Source organism: Carcharodon carcharias, chromosome 14 (genome assembly GCF_017639515.1).
Source record: "Carcharodon carcharias isolate sCarCar2 chromosome 14, sCarCar2.pri, whole genome shotgun sequence".
Classification (NCBI taxonomy): domain Eukaryota; kingdom Metazoa; phylum Chordata; class Chondrichthyes; order Lamniformes; family Lamnidae; genus Carcharodon; species Carcharodon carcharias.
In genome coordinates this window covers 59,018,856-59,035,182 of record NC_054480.1, presented here as the reverse complement: position 1 = coordinate 59,035,182, position 16,327 = coordinate 59,018,856, and positions in this window count along the sequence as shown.

Genomic DNA, 16,327 nt, shown 5'->3' with positions numbered 1-16,327 from the left:
GGTTTGGTAAGTTTTTTCCATGCCATCATTAGCAAGATGAATATTTTCAATCCTGAGAGCTCTTAACTATAGCTCTACACAGCAAGTGACCCTACTTCGATTCTGATGGGGAATAAGGTCTTTGTTGAAGCCTATTTAATATTCATAGCAAAACATAATCAATTATTCATTACAGAACTCTTCTAATTTGTCTAAAGTTGTAGTGGTTTCCTATTTTACCTTTTCAAATTCCATGAGTTACACAAGACAGGAGATTGTTATAAGACATTTTATTCCAATTCTGTTAGTTTGAAATTTCTGAATTCCAAGATATTTGTGCTATTTGAAATAGTTCTTAGAATTAGTCTTGGCAACTACAGGCCAATATTAAGGTTTTTTCGGCAGTTTCTGGTTTCCATATTAAATCAACAATATAAGTATTTACATGAAATATGTATAAATCAATAATGGAGAAGCAGAGAATCAACTTTCAAGACACCCATCATTTTTTTTAACTTCACACAGATTTCTGTATGTTTTCCTGTAAATATCTGTTGCTCTTTTTATTCCCATGTTTCTCTTTTACCATTGTTCTTCATGTCTCTTTAACTCCTTCTCTCACCTAATTTTGTTCCCTCTTGACCTTTTTCCTCTGCTTTGATGCCCTCCCATACACTAGTAAAGTACATATAAGAAGCAATGGCCTGATAAATCAGCCTGAGGAGGTAGTAAATTACTTACAATTGTACAATGTGCTCAAAGCACATGTACTATCCAGATGGAAATACAAATGCACAATATTTATTTTTAAGAAAATAATGAATCATCAAATGGTCCACAGATAATGGTTCTGCTGCAGGTGACTCACATTTCTACAGGACTATTGTGTACCCACAGAATCACCATTGCCCAGCAGCTGTGGATATCAAATACATTGTTTATGTCATCCCCTATTTTAAACCAAAATTCCATTGCCAATTTTCCCACCTCCTTCTCTTGAATATATTTCCCCCTTGCTGAGAGAGGAGGTGGAGATTCATGGGTGTAGTAAACCTCTCGTTCAATTAGCCATTTTGTGCTGGAAGACAATTTGACCATGGCATCCATCACAGACCAAACCAGTCCTGTTCTTACTCAGCATTGACATGCATGAAGTTCCAGCTGAATAGTGCTGAAGAGCAAGAAACCTGATTTTTCTCTGCTAACCTAGAGGCACTAAGGCCAATTGTAACATTTGTTTGTCTCTCTAACATGGAAGCTACATAAAGCATCTTAAGCCAAATATGCTTTTCACGATAGTGCCCCTTTTGCATAGCGCTCAGAGGTGTTCTTATAAAAGGATTCGAATAAGTAGTGTGTGTGTCTGTGCGCATGTGCAGGTAGTACTTGAAAACAGCTTTGAAATATTCATAGAGTCTGACATTTGGAATTTGAAAAATAAATTATCTCTGTGTCTTTTGAACTCTATAAAAAAATTCAATTACATTTTCAATAATGTGTCTTGAAAAGAAAGATAACATTTTCCATCTATCTCTGTTTAGGTGGAGATAAATATGGAACTGTTGAAACTTGTTAAAGGATCCCTCTAATGAACAGTCTCCTCAGAACATTTTTAATCCCTTTTAGGTTGTCCTCCACTCTAGCTGCATGAGCAGAATTTAATCAGAATTGACGATACAATTTGATTTGTATTCTTTATCATAATTATTGCCTTGCCCCCTTTGTGCAATCATATCATATCTAAAGTAGAAAGAAACTGGATTGAATTTAATGGCTGCAGCAGTGGCCCTGGTGGTGTGCTGGAAAGCCAGGGATAACACCGCTGCGGCCATTTCTGGAAACCTCAGCGCAATTCCATGCACTTCAGACAATTAATTGGCTGGCGGCAGTGCTTCCATTGCTTTAAGATCTGGGATCCCACCTCCAAGAGCTGCTGGACAATCAGAGGGGCGGCAAATTTTCAGTCCCAGCAACTCTGCTAAGAGTAGTGGCTACTGTTGGTACTCTAACAGCCAGAACCACCCAGCAATGGAGGAGATCCTTGAATGGATGTTTGTGTGTGTGTTGAGCTCACTAGAGCCAGTTAGGCAGTCCCCAGTGAGTGCTAGCACATTGTGGGTCATTGTTATGGGAAGTTGGTTGGGGGGAAGAGGGGGGATGCTTTCTGATGTGGACCCAGGATGCCCAACCAGGAGGGCCATTTCCTCCACCTGAGCCCACAGAAAGGCTTCCAGCCTTTAATGAGCAGCTTTCCCATGCGACGTAGGCACCCCCAACCCTACCCCCTACCCGCTCACTACTGGTAGAATACCAGCAGTGGCAGAATGAAGCCTTCAAGTGGACTTTAATTGGCCCCTATGTGGGAAGGTCATCCACAATCTTCCCTGTCCTTGAGTGAATTGCAGGGAGTTAGGAAGGTTATAGACTCTCCACCCCCACCTTCTCTTCTAATTCCATGTCCCCACCCCAGCTCCCAGTCCACTCCCCACAAAGTGTGAAGTGTGGAAAGTGTGGAATGTGACCCAACCTAAACTGTGAAATTATCTTTATCTTCATGTTGAAAATGTCAACAATGAATACATTCTGACTTAGCATTACTTACATAACAGTCCTGAGCTCTCAGTCAAGTGTGATAACACTTAGAATGAAAAGTAGCTCCAGTCCAATTGCCACGTAGGTTTGGCATAAACCGATTAACTGTTTCAAGCCATTCCTTGACAAATGCTCTATTATTCTTATTTTGGCAACTTACTTTTCTTTTTAAAAAATCTACTGAAATAAAAAAATAATAATTTGGGTAAAAAAAAACAAGGGGAGAAGCTTTGTCTTGCAATCATGTGTAACATGCTTCCATTCTTGCTTAGTCACTTGATCATATCTCTCATGTCTCCTACATTGCCAACCCCTTTCTTTAAAGTGACAGAGCCTTTATTAACATAAAGGTTTGATGAATGGAGTACAGTCTGAGTTCAGCATGATGGCTGCACCTCCATCAGATCAGCATTAAACATATCTGACTTCATAATTTGTGTTGCACACTTCATTTCATCAGTATGAAAATGTATACTGCCAAGCTCAAAGCTGAGAAACATAATAAAATCTCTGAAAGATGCCTAATGTGTTTCCTAATAGTAATGATTTTTTTCCCTTTTGATTTTCAGTCCCACTGAGTCCTGTTAAGTGTTTACCATTTTGTATCAGTTGCCAAACTCAAAAAGAAAACCAACCTTAATTGCTGTTAATCCATATAATGATCTTGCAACCCCCCCCCCTTTTTTTTACCTTGCTGCACTGTACAATTATGACAGAAAGAATAGCATTGAGTCACCTTTCTGTATAAACACAAATTCCATCAGCAGCTGCCATTATGATTTTATTACTTTCTCACAGTTGTTACCACTGTTCAATTATAATCATGGGATAAGTGAAAGAAATGTCAGACATGGCAGGACGGAGAAGTTCTCCAAATCAGATGTGTTTATCTATGAAATAAGTGGAGGTTAATGTGCCAGTTCTTCTGTAAGTGTGTAAGACCTGTAATTTACAATCACCACAGGTGTGAGTGATTTCAGATCTTTATTATGCATGAGAGAATGCTGTTATGTATGATCATTGGTATGGCATTTTTGATACACTTTTTAAAGACGTTTTGCAATGCAACACATAAAAAGGTATTATTAAAAGATAATTTGCTGCAATTGTTACTTTGAAAATAAGTGTGCTTAAATTTTAAATGTGGAGGAGCGTATGTTAAGAACTTATTCTAGATGGGGATGTGGATTGAGACCAATTAAAAAAAAACATTTGGCACTTTTAATAGATATCAGAGTGATGTGACCTTCTTCATTACTGTATTGAATTTAAATCTAATTCTGGAAATGATGTGGTTCTCACTCCCTGTTTTATTTTTCACTCCAGTGAATCATCACATCTATTCACAGTGAAAATGTACCATTATCATTTAAGCACTGTACAATAAATATCAACTGCAATGTTAGTTTTATAAGTCCTCTCGAGCTCATGGTGTATCCTAATTTGTCTGTTTATTACATATCCGGTGCATAATGTTTTCTAGCTTGCTTAACAGTAAATAAAAATCTATATGGTTAAAGCTGGGTTAGTCTCTTAATTTCTGACTGTGGGCAACCTCAATGATTGAGGATAGCACAATTATTATAAGAATTTAATAAAATTATACACTTTGATTTCAGGGACAGGAATATGGATATATGGAGAAGCATTATGCTACTGATCATTTGCAAGGTACAAAACCTTCCTCTGATCTTTAAAACGAGTGGATTCTTTCCTGAAATAGGTCTGGATGAACAGAAAAAAATTCTCGGGTGTATTACCCTTGGCTCAGGTGATAGCACTCCTACCTCTAATTAGCAGGCATAGGTTCAAGACCCAGCATGAAGCTGAGCACAAATTTTAGGCTGGGCATTTCAGTGCAAATCTGAGGACAGTGCTCCATTTCAGAGGTGGCCTCTTTCAAATGAGTTTTAAATTAAAGGCCCATCTTTCTGCACAGGTGGACATAAAAGATTGGGTCTATTTGAAGAAGAGGAAGTAATTCTCTGAGTATCCTGCCCAACAACTGTCCATTAATGAACACCAACAAAAACAGGTCATCGAGTCCCCTTCACTTATCCGATGTCTGTGGGACCTTGTTGTGTCTGCCGACATAATGACAGTGACTGGATTTCATTGGTTGTAAGGCACTGGAATAACCTGAGAAAGTGAACAGAACTACACAAGTACATTTTTTTTTCCTTTTGCAGGTGCACAGTTGGTACTTGTTTGTGCCAGGATACTTCTGTGTCAGCAGGCATTTTGTTTCATTGATGCAGAATGGCAAATGGATTAGTTCAAAATAATGGCCATTTATCCAAAACAAGTTTAAAAACTCAGTGCTTCAGTTATTAAAATATGCAACATAATCAATGCTAAAATTAAAATCCAGTTTGTTCTAAGGTGCATTTGATGATCACTTTGATGGCAAATGTAACTTTTGTTGTTTATGGCTGAGGCTGAGACTTTCATGCTTTGTCCCTGCATCATTTCTATGCATTTGATTGACGCACATCAATTCATTTTTATAATTTACTTCACTTAGTTCCGTGCCTGATAAAGAAGACAGGGTTTTATTGGCTTATTGCAGACAGACCATATGTAATTCTATCCAATATTTTTAAGTTACTTTAGGTGAATATATTCCCTTTATGGCAGTGATGTTTATTTTTAATTATGATAATTAGAATGTATGGGTTTTTGATTGTGTTTGGGTTCATGTTATTTTAGTGTGAATCACTAAATATTTGGAGACTAATATCTTCCATCCGGCCATTTGGGGAATTCATGTTGTTATTCAATTTTCCTGAAATAACCCAAAGTTATGTATAATAACAATATACCACTCTGATGTCACATTATGGGTTTGTATTAAGAGATGAGCTGCAAGAACATACAAAAGAAAAGTGGAAAATTCACTAAAATTTCATCAAGTTAGCAATGGAAAGCTATATTCCATCTGTATGTTGACCATCGGCATGAATTCCCCAAGTGGCCCGATGGAGAAAGTACATCTCCAAAAATATAGCTTTTCATCACTAATTTGATGAGATTTTAGTGAATGCTTCACTTTTATTTTAAGTGAATGCAATTAAATGCTGGCAATAAGGCTGCTATGTTTCATGCTGAAATCAAGTGTCCGCAATGCAGGAAAAGGTTTCACTTCCTAGCAGGGAACTCCCTCAGCTTGATGAGTACTGTAACATGTCCTTTCTCCAACAGGAAACAATATCTAATCATCATGTTATATTTATTTTAAATTTAAGGATTGCTTGGGTTATTTGTATTTTAATATAACATAGGGACATTTAAACACCTAAACCAATGTTAAAACCCTGAAAAGAGTTGATGTGACACATGAGAAAAATACCTGGGTTAAATGCAGCAGAGTGGGAACTGAACTTACTGGGATGGTGGATCAGAGAATCAGGATTAGAGTTGAGTGAGCAGATTTAGCCATATCTTGTACAGTTAAAAAGGCAAGGAAACTACGGGCTGAACTAAATTTAAGGATTAAAAGCAAAAAACTGCGGATGCTGGAAATCCAAAACAAAAACAAAAATACTTGGAAAAACTCAGCAGGTCTGGCAGCATCTATGGAGAGGAATACAGTTAACATTTCGAGTCTGTATGACTCTTCAACAGAGCTAAGTAAAAATAGAAAAGAGGTGAAATATAACTGTTTAAGGTGTGGTGGTGGGGGAGGGGGGTGAGTAGAGCTGGATAGAGGGCCAGTGATAGGTGGAGATAACCAAAAGGTGTCATAGATAAAAGGACAAAGAGGTGTTGAAGGTGGTGATATTATCTAAGGAATGTGCTAATTAAGGGTAGAAAGTAGGACAAGCAAGGTCCAGATAGCCCTAGTGGGGGTGGGGTGGAGTGAAGAAATCAAAATAGGCTAAAAGGTAGAGATACAACAATGGATGGAAATACATTTAAAAATAATGGAAATAGGAATATTGAATATTATACCTTTTATCCTATTTTGATTCCTTCCCACCCCCACTAGGGCTATCTGTAATTTGCTTGTCCTGCTTTCTACCCTTAATTAGCACATTCCTTAGATAATATCACCACCTTCAACACCCCTTTGTCCTTTTGTCTATGACATCTTTTGGTTATGTCCACCTATCATTGGCCCTCTATCCAGCTCTACCATCCCCCTCTTAAACCAGCTTATATTTCACCTCTTTTCTATTTTTACTTAGTTCTGGTGAAGAGTCATACGGACTTGAAATGTTAGATGTGTTCCTCTCCGCAGATGCTGCCAGACCTGCTGAGTTTTTCCAGGTATTTTTGTTTTTATTTTAAATTTAAGGATTGCTTTCTTCACTTTTAGTTTATTCATGAAATGAATTGCGATCTAGGAAGTGAATCATTACTTCACTGAACCATTCAAAAAGGCAATGGACAAATTATTGAATGTAAAGGGATGTAGGCTTGGAACAGAGACTGGAGAGAGATGGACGTATTTTATGCAGGTTTATATTGGACAAAAACCAAGGCTAACTGGCAAGCTGGATGGTGCTGTCTCCTTCTCATGTTGTCTTCTTAATTGCCATATATTTGAATAAACACAGTGTGGCCAGTATAACTTGCATTACCTTGTGTAAATGAGGCATCAGTATTATTAAAATATTTGCACAACACTCACTGGTTCTACTTAAATGAAGCCAGGGCCTAGGTATGTATGATAAACCTGATGTACCGGACAGGTTTCTTACTTGAAACAGATAACTTTAGTACAGAGCTCTTATAGAAACTACATGCTTGAACCAGGTCCATGACAAGGAAACTCCACCCCTAAGATTACCCGTGCTTAGGGTTAATTCGTCAGTACAATCATGTGACCCCTAAAGGTAGTAGGAAAAGTTATACCAACAATCACTACATTTCCTTCCCTTTTGGTATTTTTACATTTCTTATTTACAAAGAATACCTTAATCTACAACATATACATACATACACAGGTCATGCAATTCAAGACTAAGTCTCTGAGGTGATTTTCAGTTAGAGCGGCATAGCTCTACGACTTGAGATTCTCCCACTGGATCAACCTGACCAGGAACTGCAGCATCAGGGATATCCTCAGACAATGGCAGTTCAGAATTAGGTAATTCAACAATGCCTATCCTAGGTCGATGTGTCACTTCGGGGATTAAAGGTTCAACATCAATTATAGGCCGAGTGGCTGGTTGTTGGAATATCTCTCTACTTCTTAGATGATCCACATGTTTTTGAACAATCTAGTCTTCCACTTGGAATGACACGGGTCCAGTTTGAGACAATTATATCAGGAACACAACTAGGGCCATTTCCAAAATTCCGAAAATTGTATGTCCCACAGTAAATCTTTGAGATTTGCTATGAATATCGTGATTCAATTTCTGTCTACTCTGGTCCTTCTCTACCTTCCCCTCTAAGTTTGGAAACACCAGACTTAACTTTGTATGAAGACAGCATTTCATCAGTAATTCAGATGGTGTGGAACCCCTAGTCACATAAGGAGTCCTACGATAATTGAGAAGAAACTGTGAAATTTGAGTTTCTAGAGTACCTTTGGATAACTTCTTCATTTCTGATTTGAAAGTTTGCACTGCTCTTTCTGCAAACCCGTTTGACAAGGGATGATATGGTGCTGTTTTAATATGTTTAATTCCATTTAAACTCATGGGCCAGGATTTTACAGCCCCTTCCACCCGACAGGACATTACAGTCCCGCTGAACAGAGTGGAGATTTAAATGGCTCGCCACATCTGCTGAGGGGAGACACACCACGACAGGGGCCATACAATCCTGGCCATGAATCTCTGAAATCCCATACTAGGGAAGGCAGTATCATTATCTGAAACAATGACATCTGGTAGGCCATGTACACTAAAACATCCGCACAGCTTTTCAGTAGTTGCGCACGGTGTCGGTGATCTAGCTTCTTACACATTCATCCACTTAGAATGTGTATCGATGATCAATAAAAACATGGTACTTAAAAATGGACCTACATAGTCTATATGTAGTCTAATCCAGGATTGACCAGGCCGCTTCCATGGATGTAGTGGAGCTGAAATGGGTAACTTCTGTTGTTGCTGGCACTGGAGATGGTGCTTGACCATTCTTTCTATGTCACTGCCTGTATCTGACCACCAGACATAGCTTCACACAAGCATCTTTATCTTGGAAATGTCTGGATGTGAAGTTGTGAAAAGTTGTTCTCTTCTATAAGAAGGGACAATGCCTCTTGATCCCCACAAGATTCCATCTTAGCAACTTAACTGAGTTTTACAGGCATGGGATGATCTTATCTCTTCCGACACTAAATTCAACCACCCTTGCATTAACTGGTCCCGGGCTTTTGACAAAATTGGATCCTGGTTTGTCCAGTCTTTTACCTGCTTTGCACAGACTGGGAAGAGTCCAAGAAATTTCTTGTGGCATTGTAGCATGTAAAATGCTATCTGGTAACGGAAGATGTCTGAGTGCGTCTGCATTTGTAATATGGATGGTGCATTAAGGTGTACTCATATGCCCAACATCGAATTCTGGCTGAGGCTATTGGCAAAATGACTTTATCCTCACCAAATAAGCCCATTAGTTGCTTAAGATCCAATTCTATGGGGGAATGTCAACCATGCACACACTGATGGAATTTCTTCATTCCAAATATTATGGATAAACCTTCTTTTTGAAGTTGTTAATAACCCTTCTCGGCCGCAGAGAGAGTGTTCTGCAGACATAGCCGATTGGCCTTTCAGAACCAACTTCCATCCTATGTGACAACACAGCTCCCACACTGTAGGGAGATGCATCACGGGTTAATATTAATTCTTTTGATGGTCATAAGTACTAGTGGCATGATGAGTGTAATAGCTTCTTGACCTTTACAAAGGCTGATTATTGTCATGCATTCCATGACCAACGATCGTTGTTTTTCAATAGTCAGTGGAAAAGTGCTAACACTGTTGACAAGTTTGGCAAGAAGCAACCGTAATAACTTATCATGCCCAAAAAAGACTTGAGTTTAGTCACACTGGTAGGAGGGGGCACCTCCTTGATTGCCCTGACTTTCTTCTCTGCTGGATGCAATCCCTGGGCATCCACTTGGTGACTCAAGTAAGTGACGTCAGTCACCTGGAAAGTGCACTTATCTTTCTTTAATCGTACACCAGCTTCCAAAAATCTTCTTAAAACCTCTTCTAGTTTGGCCAAATGCTCGGCTTCCATTGATCCTGTGATCAGAAAGTCTTCCAGGTACACTACTACTTGGGGGAGTCCTTGCAATAGGCTTTCCATGGTTCTTTGGAAAATTGCACAGGCAGACGATACACCAAAGAATAGGCACGCATATTGATACAGGCCCTTGTGCGTGTTGATGGTTACCTACCTTCTAGATGTGCTGTCCAGCTCTAGCTGTTGGTATGCATGGCTCATGTCCAGTTTGGTGTATGATTTTCCTCCAGCTAGCTTTGCGTACAAATCTTCAATCCTCCGGATGGGATATTTATCCAGTTTGGCAGCCTTGTTCACAGTTAATTTGTAATCTTTGCAGATGCAAATAGTTTGATCAGGTTTCATAACAAGGGGACTATTACCATTCTGAAAATTGGTCTGACTGAATTATGCCTAGCTTCTCTAAGCAGCACAATTCTGCATCCGCCTTCTCTTTTAGGGCATAAGGCAGAGGCCAGGCCTTAAGGAACTCGGGTATCGCCTCCAAATCTACACATATTTTTTGCTTGTAAGGATTTGGTGTTTCCCAATTCATCATGAAATACGCTGTATTTCAGGAATTCCTCCTGTTCTCACTTGGAATATTTCTGACTAGCTAAGCTTAATTTTTTGTCACCAGTTGCAGCCCAGAAGATGAGGTCCTTCACCGGTTACAATGATCACTGGAAGCTGGGCTGTCTGTTGCCTATAGGACACAGGTACAATGGCGATACCCTTTACCTGTATGGACTCTCCAGTGTCTGCCTTCAGCTGAGCTGTGGTTTGCTCCAGTTTCAGTGACTGGGTACCTTCATTTAGGTATTTAAATGTGTGTTCTCCCACCACTGTGGTTGAGGCTCCCATGTCTACCTCCGTGACTAGAAGCTTCCAATTCACTTGAAGGGTGATGGTTATTGGTTCAGTTTTCACTGCTTTCACATTGTATAGGGAATAGATATCAGTATCAGCAGCTTCTGGTTTTGTTATATTGTGCACTTCGGCTATCTTGGCCTGCTGTCTGATTGGCTGTCTCGATTTCATCCTGCATTGCTTTACTACGTGCCCTTTTTCGTGGCAGTAGTGGCATTCTGCTTCTCAAATATGTAGGTTTCCAGTACATGGTTACCCCCACATCTGTAATAGGTTGATTTTTGAATCGCTGCTGAGATTCTTCCACTATGCCTTTTCATTTCTCGAGTAGCAGAGACTGTCTCCCGCTTCACGGCTGTCTGTCTGACTTTTGCACCATGGCCAGTGGTAGGTTCCCGCCCCAACTGAAGAACGGTGCCATGTTGTGCACTCAAAGCCTGTGAGTCCCTCTCAGCATTCTCTATTGCTAGCGCTATTTCCATGGCACGCTTCAAATCAATATTAAATTCTGCAAGTAAGTGCAATGGAATGGCATCGTTGTGTATGCCACAAACCCAACCTGTCCTTCAGCATGTAACAGTGTATCTCTGAAGTCGCAATGCTCAGTCAACCCTTTCAACTTTGCAACATAAGTTGTGGTGGATCCACTGGGGCCTTGACTCTGGAATTGAACTTAAACCTTTGCATAATTACCGATGTCTTTGGCTGAAAATGTATCTACACAAGGCCTAGCAATTTGTTAAAAGATTTAGAATTGGATGGGTTCGGGGTGATCAGACTGCAGATGAGGTTTTGTGTCTTGCTACCATAGACACGTAAAAGAATTACTTTCTGCCTCTCCTCCATTGTTATTTCATTCACCATGAAATAAAAACCTAGGTGCTGTATGTACTGATTCCATGGACAAGTCATTAGGGCCAATTCTACCGAAATGTGGCTTGACTGGTGAGTATACTTTTCTTCCTTTCCTTAAGAATTGGAGTACTCATGTTCACAAGGTGAGGTGCAGCATCTGAGCTATTTATCCTCTTTGCTAATTCTAATAAACTTTACCTACTAGACAGGTTTCTTGTTTGAAACAGATAACTTTATTTACAGAGCTCGTCTAGAAGCTACATGCTTGAACCAGGTCCATGACTAAAAAACTCCGCCCCCAAGATTACCCACGCTCAGGGAACATTCATCAGTACAATTATATAACCCCTAAAAGCAGTAGGAAAGTTTATACCTATAATCACTACAATTTGGTTCTGTCCTCCTTCTGGCATTACCGAGCAGCTGAATGGTGAACTTTACTGATCAGCCACACTAAAGTTAACATCTACCACAATGCGATGGTGTTTAGGTCATGCCCAACATGACAGTTTGATAACTTTATATTAGATCATTTTCTTTTGAAAAATTGTTAATGTTTTGTGCTCATGTAGGCAAAGGATATTAGTACTAAGAAAGAGGGCACCGCTATTTGAATATCAGCAGAAAGTGCTTTCAGGTTATTTGCATATTATAGATTTGATGTCAAGCAAAACTCCCTATACTCAACCCCAACAATAAGACTTAGCTGCAACTTCAGAAGACCTTTCTGAGCTCTTAATTTTCCATGACCAGATTTTCTTGTTGCCAGTTAATTGTAATGCGGCTTTTGCACTCCGAAGGTTTCTCTCTCCCTGTCCAGATGTTGATACGCCCGCTGTAAATCTCTAGCACTATCGGCTCTTATTGTTGATATGTGATTAAATTATAAGCAGGTTTTTACTGTAGACTTGCTTATCTTAGAAACTGGATTCAGACTACCCAAATGAAAGCAGAATATGCTGGAAATGTTCAGTCAGATAGCATTAATGGAGAGAGAAACAGAGTTAATGGGCGGAATGTAATGACCCCCTTCTCCGCACCCCCGGGGGTGGGTTCAGAGGCAGGGTAGCCATTTGATAATGTGGGAGGGTGCGGGGTGGAGATTCAACTGCCTTTCTGCCTCCTTCTGCAGATTTGTGGGTGGCTTTCCCACCCAGTTGTCAATTGCTGCCTACATAAGGCCCTCATCCTGCTGCTGTTGGTATTCAGCCAATAGCAGGAGAGGGACTTGCCATGTTGGGAGACAGAGAAGCAAACACTGTAAGGTTTGCTTGTAGCCTAATTGGGAAGGCGCCTTCTTCAAAGGCACTGATTGAGGGACCCGGGGACAGGAAAGGGGGGCACTCAGACATCCACACCCACTTCCCCCTTATCCGAGCCCACTGCATCCCTCCCACTATCAACTCCCTCCCATGACCCCCATTTCACCCTTGGGGAGAATTTTCTCCCCGTCGGGGTGGTTGTGCGAGAGCGGGCGTGGGAGTGTGCGCAGCCAATTGCTGCCTGCGGTTGGCTGGGCGCCGCCATTTTACGTGGTCAGGCCAATTAAGGCCCGCCCAGCGTGATGCGTGCCTGGAAATGCTGAGCACTCCCTGTGCAGGCGGAGGGTGTTGCCTGTGTTGGAGCCTGTGCAAAGAGTGCAGAAATCTCTCTGTGGCACAGAGCTACCTCAGGGAGATTAGTTTAAGTTTAAAAAATTTCTAACAAAGAAAAAAAAATTAGAACATGTCCCCTCATGTGAAACTGTCATGTGAGCTGAGACATGTCTATGAATTTTATTTAAAATTTTTTCAAACCTTTAAAAACTTTCATAAAACCTCATCCCACCCGCGGATGAGGTTCCAGGAAAAATACGAAGGCTGCCTGGGCTCTTCGCCTGCCCGCCAACCTTAAAGTTGGACAGGCAGCTCAGTCTATTGTTTTAATTGATAGTTAACTGGCCTTGATTGGTCTTTGGCAGTTCAGCGGGCACGCAGCTGACTCGGGTGCACGCCCACCAAACTGAAAATCTGAATGACGTGTGGTGGCGTCAGGACGCATGTCCGACGTCACCGCACCTCATTTTATGCCTCGTCGAGCGGGCTCCGCCCCCGCTCGCCAAGCCGAAGATTTTGCCCTTAGTTACCCTTCTCCATGATCTAGCACTGAGCCCTGGCAAATACCCAAGGGGTGGAATCATCCCTGATTTGCACTAAGTGCGGTGGCAGGCAGGAAAAAGAACATTTCACTTGTTGGCTGCCATGGCGGCTTCTCACACTGTATTGACCCAATCCCACCTCATTAATCATGCATTCCCAGGAAACATGCCATTTCAATGGCCTCTGATTTGCCCGCCATGCTGTCACCTCACTGCTTCCTTGCACTGGGTGCCACATTTAATGTGTAGCCATGCGCACATCTCTCAGATTCAGTGGCATATCCCTTGAGCACCTTATGGATGCTGTGGAGGCCCACCGTGATGTCTTCTAACTCTGCTCTGGTCGCAGGGCAGGCAGCAACATTGCCACTCTCTCTTGGTAGGCATCGACAGTGGTGGTCAGTGTCAAAGCTGCACAGAAGAGGTTGGCCAATGCAGATAGGGGATGAATGATCTCATCCATGTCACCAGGATAAGGCAACCATCTCATCACTGCAAACTCACACACTTACAAGCCCATCACAGATTCACTATAATCTCACTCACTGCCAACTCAAGGGATATCACCACTCACTCTCACACACACCCTCACATCTCCATCTGGCCTCATTTCCTCTGGAGACTGCTTCCTCAGCCCTTATCACCTCAAAGGCACTTGCACAGATCAACTTCTGCCCCACACACACACCCTGGGAAAACCCATTTCCCCAGTACAGTCCTTGCCTTGCAGCCTTTTCCCTTGCCTGAAGCCACTTCTCCCCCTCCCCCAAGCAAGCCCTGGCCTGTAGCTGTTGAAGGGCTACCTACGCCTTATGGTTGATGTAATAGGTAGAGACCTGCCCTTGAAGATCCCTAAAAGTGATGTGGTGCTGTCTGTGAAGACTGACGCTGATAACTGTGAGTGCTGCCCGAAGCAAGGTACACAAACAAACCTCGGACTCCTGAGCCAAATCCAGCTCACCAGGTGCATGTCACTTATGTACAGTTGTGAAATGTGCTCGGATGATCCAGCATGAGGGGCTGATTCCAGCAAGCTGGGCTTATAATGATATGCAAGATGTATTACAATGAAGTTCCTGACATCAGGCAGTGGGAAATGTGGAGCGGAGCAGACGATTGCAAACTGGTTTTACGATGTCGTGAAGCTGATTTTTGGCCCTCTTGCCATATTTTCTGCTCACGTTGCCAAACATGCCTGACGCCAATGGGCACAGAAAATTCCAGCCAAGTATTTTACAAGCAGCAGCCACAACTCCCGGTGGCACTGATAGTAATGGAGAGCCGCCAGCCTTTGATTAGCCGGAAGCTCTTCGGGACGGGATTTCCGTCCTATCTTGGTAAGGCCTGGAATCAAATGTCTCCCATGGAGCTGGGAGCCCCAACTTCATTCCCTTGGGGCTACTGGAGAATGGATCAGGTAGGGTGCCATCAGTTTTGGTGGTGGAGATCCGACCACTCATCACTCTAATTAAATCCCGTCTCACACTTCAGGTCAATGACCTTTCCTTGGAACGGGATCAAGTTAGGAAAGGAGGCTGAAAGGAAAGAAGAAAAGGAAAGGCCTGCATCAGAAAGGTAGGAGGGTTTGGCCAGTTATTTCCGAGCTCCCCAGCGTCAGATTTGGGGTGTACTGAAAGTTGTGCTGGGGAATCCCTTGCTGAAGCTTGCACAGCAATTGCCCAGAAGTGCATACTTCCTACGGATAATTGCCCTGCACTGGGAATTATCCGAAAATGTGGTTTAAATCACAAAATTCCGATGGTTCTGCCAGAGCTATGCCAATAGTTACTTTGAAATAGCTAGAAGAATTAAAACCTCTTCTAACCTCTGGTTAAATATTGTGAACACGCAGACTGACACCCATGGGACTCCCCCGACACCCTCGACCTCTGGCCCCTCCAACCACCGCCCCCACCCCCCGAGCTCCGACAACCCCACCCTCGGCCTCCAACACCCTGACCTCTGGTCCCCTGCACCCCTCCGACATCCATGCCCCTCCAACCACCCCCTCCACCACTCCCTAGCTGCCATAACCACCCCCCACATTCCTTCCGAACTCTAACCTCGCCCCCCCATACCCTCACGGACCTGCAACACCCCCCCTACCTACCACCCAAGCCCCCCACCCTCTGAGCACCCACCCCCCAAATCCTATCCATTTACCTTAGCCACTTACCCTCTCCCTGACCTGGCAATTTCACCGGGAACTTTAAATTTGTCTGCTTTCCGACAAGGTGGTGTGGTAAAAAAGGGGCATGGTCTCCCTGAATCTGCCAGAGCTGCACTTCTCACTTTCAATGCAGACCCCAAGCAACTCTGGCGAATGGAAGGATCAGCATAATTTTCAAGGGCAGGTAAGTATGTAATTATCTCTTCTAATTCTTGCAGGCTGGCTCTTTCCGACCTAGTTGGAAGCTTCGTCCCATAAACTGAGTAAAGGAATGTGGTGGAAGGCAAAATGAGGGTCAAATGGGCAGATAAGTGGCAGATGCAATTTAACCCTGAAAAGTGTGAGGTGATACTCTTTGGAAGGAGTAATTTGACAAGGAAGTATTCAATGAACAGCATGGCACTAGGAAGTTCTGAGGAACAAAGGGACCTTGGCGTGTGTGCCCATAGATCTCTGAAGGCGGAGGGGCATGTCAGTGGGGTGGTGAGAAAGGCATATGGGACACTTGCCTTTATCAATCGAGGCATAGATTACAAAGT